Source organism: Helianthus annuus, chromosome 3, assembly GCF_002127325.2.
Source record: "Helianthus annuus cultivar XRQ/B chromosome 3, HanXRQr2.0-SUNRISE, whole genome shotgun sequence".
NCBI classification, from domain to species: Eukaryota; Viridiplantae; Streptophyta; class Magnoliopsida; order Asterales; family Asteraceae; genus Helianthus; species Helianthus annuus.
The window spans coordinates 6797351-6804611 of NC_035435.2; the positions used below are offsets into that span (position 1 = coordinate 6797351).

The window sequence follows — 7261 nt, forward strand, 5'->3', positions numbered from 1 at the left end:
CCGCCTCCATATTCGAGATCCATCTTTGACATTCGATTGGATCGATTTTACCGTCATACGTCATCGGATGACATGCCATAAAATCTTTATATGTGCACCGTCGTTCTTTGCTTTTGCCCTTAGATCCCTCTATCAGTTCTTTCAGTTCTTCAATCTTGCTAGTCATCATGGCATCCACAACTCCCAACACCCGACTTTCTACTTCTTGAGCTAATCGTGGAAGATTAGCTTGCACAATCCCTTCTGCTACTTCCGTGACTCTATTGTGAAATGCTTCTTGACGAGCCGTATCATTATCATCATTAACGTTGCTTGCATCAGCCATCTACACAATGTCATATTTACATTTAATACAAATAACAAGCTTTCATTACATCAGAGTTCATTAATCCATGTTTACTTCATCCGCATTCCCATATTTTAGACTTTACTTGCTTTTTAAATTTTTATTATTCGTTCATATCATTCGACTCGTCACCTTTGATTCTTTCGAGTCCATCCCTTCATAATTACTATTTATGGTTCCCCACATCTATGAAGCCTTATATGGACTTCTCGTAAAAATTTAATAGGCTTTCAAATAATACGGAAACTTAGAATGTGAAAAACAAAACAAATCAGCGAACTGGACCTACGCTAGCCGTCGGCGACAGCAGGGAAGCCCGTCGGCGACGGCTCTTAAAAATGTGCGTCGGGTGAAAAACCCCGTAGGCAGGAACTTAGGCCGTCGGCCAAACTAGGGCGTCGGCGACGGACGGGTAGGGCGTCGGGGACGGCCTTCCCCTGATCATTTCGCTGTAACTTCATTTTTTATGTTTTAATCCATTTCCAGGTCCGTTACCAGCTGCTCGGGTTCCGGAATTTCTTGTTTCGCTACCCATAATCGTTACTTCACTTATTTAACTCAACCTTACATCTTTAACTCATGACATATACTAGCATTCATCGAAAACGTACATTATTACCTCATTGGCGATCCTGGAGCGAGCACACTTTCGAACGAGCCATCGGTTTGAGTTCAAGCATCGCGTTAAAAGCTCGAATCCCTCAAACCTTGGCTCTGATACCAACTTGTAAGGTCCGCTTTTCCATAATAAAAATAGGCTACTTATAAAAATAATTTAAAGACATCAAAATACCAAATTTAATACATAACGAAATTCTTAGAAAATTTGGGCATGACCCGTTCGTAAAACGAGCATGCCCCCTGTTTATAAGATATTAAACTAACGACAATCTACGATCCATTTAACTTTAAACTACCCCAAACAAAGACAACAAGTTTTCAAGTGTAGACTTCTAACAAGATTAAACAAAACTACAAGACATGGACCCAAAAAGTATGCATATAAACTAGCGGAAGCGCTTGGTATAATAAGGCTTGAACATGTGCTCGCTCCATATCTCCAAATCGCCTAAAGTGGAGTTTTACCTACATTAACAACCAAATTTTAAAAAGGTTAGTTATCACACTTGTTAAGTCATAATTCATTCGTTTTGACTCCATCCATACAGGAACCATAATTCTTTTACGCATACGACTACCCAAGTAATTGGGTTTAGCATAAACACTCTCATTGAGAGTTAAGCATACACGTTCGACCCGTTTAATTGGGTTTGGCATAAACACTCTCATTGAGAGTTAAGCATACACATTTGACCCGTTTAATTGGGTTATTTGCTTTCAACATTACTCATCATTCTATCCGCATAACGGATTAAGCTTTCAACATTCATTATGGCATTCGAAGCTACCCGTTCAAACGGATGGCATTCATCTCTACTTGACACGATTGAATTTTAAATCGGTCAAAATGTATCGCTTAACATAACTTTCGTTAGCATACCCAAATCCACATAGGATTTGTTATTTACTTGCTATCAACCATGATTGTCGTGCAAGGTTAGTTCTATATCAAATTAAGTAAAAAGAGAGTTTAACAAAGATTTGTATGCAACGGAACATACCTCGGTCTTGTGATCCTTCCGGTTTCTTAGAGTTTGAACTTTCTTCCTTCACACCTACATCAATACATTCATTCATTCATTTAGTACCCCACTTTCATTCCATCATGTTTTTAAAATTATACATAATTATTCTTTCAAGCATTTCATCGAACACCTAGAGTGCATTACATTAATAAAGCATGGGGTGCAAGCATTTAAAGCATGGCTTTGCTATTTCATCCTAATTGTCATCTCTAACACGCTAGTTCTTACAATTTCTTTAGTATACATCAATTTATCTAGCATTCAGGTATTACAAGCTGAATTATATATCAAAATTACCTATAATCATAATCCCTTTAATCTTTCTATTCATAATCACAATTCCACAAGTGGGTTTATAGAGTTTTCTTTCATTTAATCAAAATTGAGCATGATTTCTACTCTAGGGAGTCTCCTTAACAACTAAACAACACAATCATATTCAGGAATTCGTGATTAGGTCGAAACCCCCTTTTTACAATTTACCAAATCTAGAAATTCGACTTACCACTTCACCGGGTATGAGTAGATGATCGAATTTTCACTACATGCAGTTGATAAACATCGATTTTTCCTAGTCTATGGGCGAATATGGTGAGAACAAGGGTAAACCCTAGTTCTTCCTTGCTCCTGGTCGATCCACACACGTACTGTGTGTGTGATTGTGGTTTTGTCACAACTAAACCTTACTAGTTTGAAAATATTCACTTTCCCCCTTGAAGTTTATTAAAGGTTGACTTAAACACCTCCCATGACTAAATTTATACATTTTTCACTTATTCTAATATTTAAATAAATTTTGGGGGTGTTACAAGCAGGGTTTGCTAGGATTTTCAGTGATGAAAGTTCACTGAACTTTACATTCAAAGTCTCTTCCACACACCTAGTCCTTGTGTTAAATACTTTATAAGCATTGGTAGTGGTTGAGTATCCCAGATGATAACCACCAATCCACTTTGGCTGCAAGTTTTGAAATTGAATCTTTTAAGTTTAGGATAAAACATGGGCAACCAAAGATTTTGAAATATGTTAACAGTCAACTTTGATTATTGATTTAGACTTGAGTTTCTGTATGAATTGACTCTAACCCTGACACCATCATCTTTTGATTCATTATCAAGGAATATATTACCCCTTAAAATGAACAGGGCTGAATATTCTATTAGTGCATTGAACCTCCACAATTCAAAATAAGCAAAAGCTTAAAATGTATCTCTTTTTTCATAAAAAAATCTAAAAAGAGTAACACGTGTCTTGATATGTACATGAAACCTTTACTATTTAAAAACAAGTAAAAGCTTCTTGATAAATGAATCAATTAGATCTGGTGAATTTCCAAAGCAAAATAGCTTTAGATGGGGTCAAATTCATTCCAACCTCAAGTTTAGGAGAATGGTCAGTGGTTTGAGCAAATTTTTATAACCACTGTTGGGAACCATTTCCTGTCAGATGATTGTAAACATGAGGATGCTTTTTCACAATGATTTTGAAAGTCTTTTGTAGACCATATTACCATGTGTTATCTTTGGAAAAATGTTTGCCTATGTCCTTTTGAAAAATTATTTACTAGTGATGCATCTGTTACCTGGTCCTCTCTAGAAGCAGAGGTTGCACTCAACTGTTTGGTAACAGATGTTTGAGCAAGGATGAAAGTTTGTTTGGTTTTCCTTTTGTAGTACTAACCTGTGGACTCTCTAGTATCATTGGATTTATACTCTTTTCTTTTGACTTCAAAAGTTTTGAGATAAACACACTCCTGAGTTTTCTGATTTTTCTTTTTTCCCTTTTTAACCCTTCCATAAGCAGATGTTGTAGCATTTACTAGAAGGTCTTTTAAGGAAAGAATGATCAATCCAGAATCATTTACAGTAATATTTTGAGAGACTTGGTCATTTTTGCACATGTTTATGCCAAATTTCACATTACTTTTGATCTGATTTTCTAAACATCAACTCATAACCTCTACAGGATTCTACCCTTTTCTCACAAGTGATTTTGGTAGGTTCAAGCTCCTTTTTACAACACTGATATTTCTCACCATAGTTTGGAGTTGATCATTAGTTATGTTTGATGTATGTTTTGAGACTACTGATTTTCTTTTCTGTTTTAAACAATTTTGATTTTAATTTCTAAAGATTTTTCAAAACTGTTGTTCAACATATAAGATCTTGTTCCTAAGGTTTTTGTTCACATATATTATGTTAGCAAAAGCATTAATGCATTTGTCTGAACATAAGTCTTTGATGACTTGAGGTGAAACCTTAGCGGCAGTCAATCATGGAACCTTCACAATCACCCTCATAAGCACTGCACTTTTCATTCCATTCTCAACGATAACATGATTAGCAACGTGTACCCTTAAACATTTTGAAAACCCACAACTTTACATAAAAACATTCCATTAATCTACATTCATTAGATTACATCACATGCGTACACGTTCATATCCAAGCACATACTTACGTTTTCCCATACACACGTATACACCTATAAGTTCGCACTACATACGCTCACTATGAATTCTTATTTATATACACACATACAATCACATTCACTTAATTTCTTTCAAGCACATTACTTTGTTAGGCACACCATTTTCCATATATAAACATACTTATGTACTAGTTATGTCCATTCACACGTGTTATACATCCAAGTACAATCATTCCTACGAGAATCAGTCACATACATAATAAAATCCACATTTACACGCACCAACATACATGCTACATCTTCATGCAAGCTCCCGTACGGGTTCCGCCCTTACTTGTACCCCACAAAACTCTATAGTAGGCTTGGGATACCTTTTGGAAGCTTGACGAGAGCTTGGGTACCAAGAAAAACGCGAGAAACTAGTTTCCGACGTCGGACCCGCGTAGGTAGCAACTTAAAGCGTCGGCTGAAAAGGGGCATGTCGTTGGCGATGGCCTGCAGGGGCGTTAGCGACGCGACCTGTAGGTCCGACGTTGAATTTCATTCTTTTAAGCGTTTCGACCCCTTTTCGCGCACCCCGAGGGTCCCAAAAGATGAATTGACATTTTTCCCAAGCCCACAAATCATTCATGTTCTAATTCTCATTTCCCAACATCCAATACTCACAACGTGGTTAATTACTTTCGTATTTGTGACCCGTTTACTTATTCCATATGGTTTCAAACATAATCAACTACATATAATCAATTTCAATTATACTTACCTTGATACTACCATAATACACCCATCTTTATATGGTTCCCAATAATCGAGCATACATAATTTCATTTAAACAACAAAAAGTGAGCTCGGGAACACTTACCTTAAGCGTCCGTACGCGTGCTTGCTTCTTTGCCTCCTCTTGACCCATTAGCCTTCCATGCTTCAGCCCATGCTAATGTGGTTCATCCTTTCATGTCCTCATGTTTATAACATTGTTAGTATGATGCTCATTCATATCAACATCCATTTCAACTCTTAGTTACATCGACTTTTATTAATAGTTCATGAACATGCATAAGACATGAATTGACAAGCACATTGTTCAACATCCACCAAACCGAATTTCATCATCATACATAATACATATTTGGTCTAACACATATCTCATGATCTCTCTAATCTTATATTTGTGTTAACATGCCTAACCATGCGATTTTCAAACTTTCTATATCTTCTAACTTATGAATACACACTTATCTTGATATGGTAGACCATTGTAATAATGTCACACGCATTTCATATTCATGTTGTGTGGCACATACAACTACACGATCACTTGATTCCATACACCATATACACAAAAATCATTTTACACATACTAATACTTTCATGATTCTACATTTGACAACCACATACCAAGTTAGCCAATTTAACGTAATCATAACATCATCCTTTACTAGTAAGTCTAAAAGTTATACATTTAGTACACATTCCTTTCTAAATCACCATTAAGCAAGCTGTCTTACACATGATGTGCACCACCCATTAAAACATAGAGTACAATCTCATATACTATACTTCTTACTAAATCATTTCAGCAAACTAGATAACCACATGAAATCCATCCAAAGCACATTTCTCCTGCTAACCTATCACTAATTACTTCATTGGTACATTCTATACATATTCACCCACTACTTGCATAACACATAATATTGTCATTTAGACCTTTCATCAAACACTTGGCGTGCGTACCTGATGTGTGTAAAATGCAACATATAAAACACATCAATTAAGGCATAAAACTAACCCTTTTTGAGTACTAATGTTGGAAAAAGAGTGTTTTTGTCTTCCTTTTGTATTTTCAGGATGAAATGGGCTCAAAATCACAAAAGAAGCAAAAAGACCCCTAATTCTATCATAAATACAAGAAAAGGAACAAAAAGTAAACTGCCCGGACCCTCAACGGCACCTCCCAAGACAAAGAAGAAGAGAACAGAGTCTGAACACGCCCCGTGTCCAGTGAACACGGGGGCGTGCCCAGGAAGCAGCAGAAAAGACAAACCAGTAGAAGCTTCCATTGCTCACCACGGGGCCGTGCCCAGCGGACACGGGGGCGTGTTGAAAGTACAGCAGGCGCATTAATTGTAATTCGCAATTACAATTAATGAAGAGAGAGAATGTCAGACGGGCACGGGGCCGTGTCCAGCGGACACGGGGCCGTGTCCAGCGTTCTGTTCAGCCTATAAATAGAGGAGCTTGGTTCCATTCTCTCTCATCCCTTGGCACACCACCTCTCTCACACTTCATCCACCACCCATCACCACCATAACACCATCATCCACCACCATCATCCATTGTCCATCATAGAGTGTGTGAGTCGTCTCGGGATCCAAGATTGATCGTAAGAGTTCTTGACAATCAAGGCCATGTTTGCCTAAGTCTCTTACATCACTTGGTGAAGACAAGTGTTTAGTATAATACTTTTTATTTTTAATCTTTTGCACTTTTTATTTGGTTTTGTATTAATGACTTTAATAACTAGTTACTTATGTTGAAGGTGATCTTTCCTTATCGTTTGTCCGTGGTGTCTTGGCATTATTTTACTGTCTATATAAAATAAAAGATTTTCACCATTCATATCTCCACGGTCTATATGGAGGTATGTTGGCTACCCGGTCGGGGGTTAAGGGAACGGTTTGGTAAAGGTCTTGCCCTTGTTCAGCGTTTAGAGGTCCTGCTTGGGACCTGGGTCAAATTTAATAGGACCGCCTTCAATGCCCATGGGTATTGGATGGCGGGGATCCAAACTCTTTGACCCCCTCATAAGCTAACTACTATTAATACTATAACCCGG

General features: G+C 37.4%; 1 long non-coding RNA gene across 1 annotated transcript; it reads right to left on the bottom strand.

Annotated features, from left to right (window-relative positions):
* Window positions 1–1120: 1120 nt before the first annotated feature.
* On the bottom strand, window positions 1121–6246 carry LOC110928560. Its single transcript, XR_002586454.2, has 3 exons — window positions 5285–6246; window positions 1969–2022; window positions 1121–1432 (listed from the first exon to the last, which is right to left on the bottom strand). It is a non-coding gene; the product is annotated as an uncharacterized LOC110928560 (long non-coding RNA).
* Between the last annotated feature and the right edge of the window lie 1015 nt (window positions 6247–7261).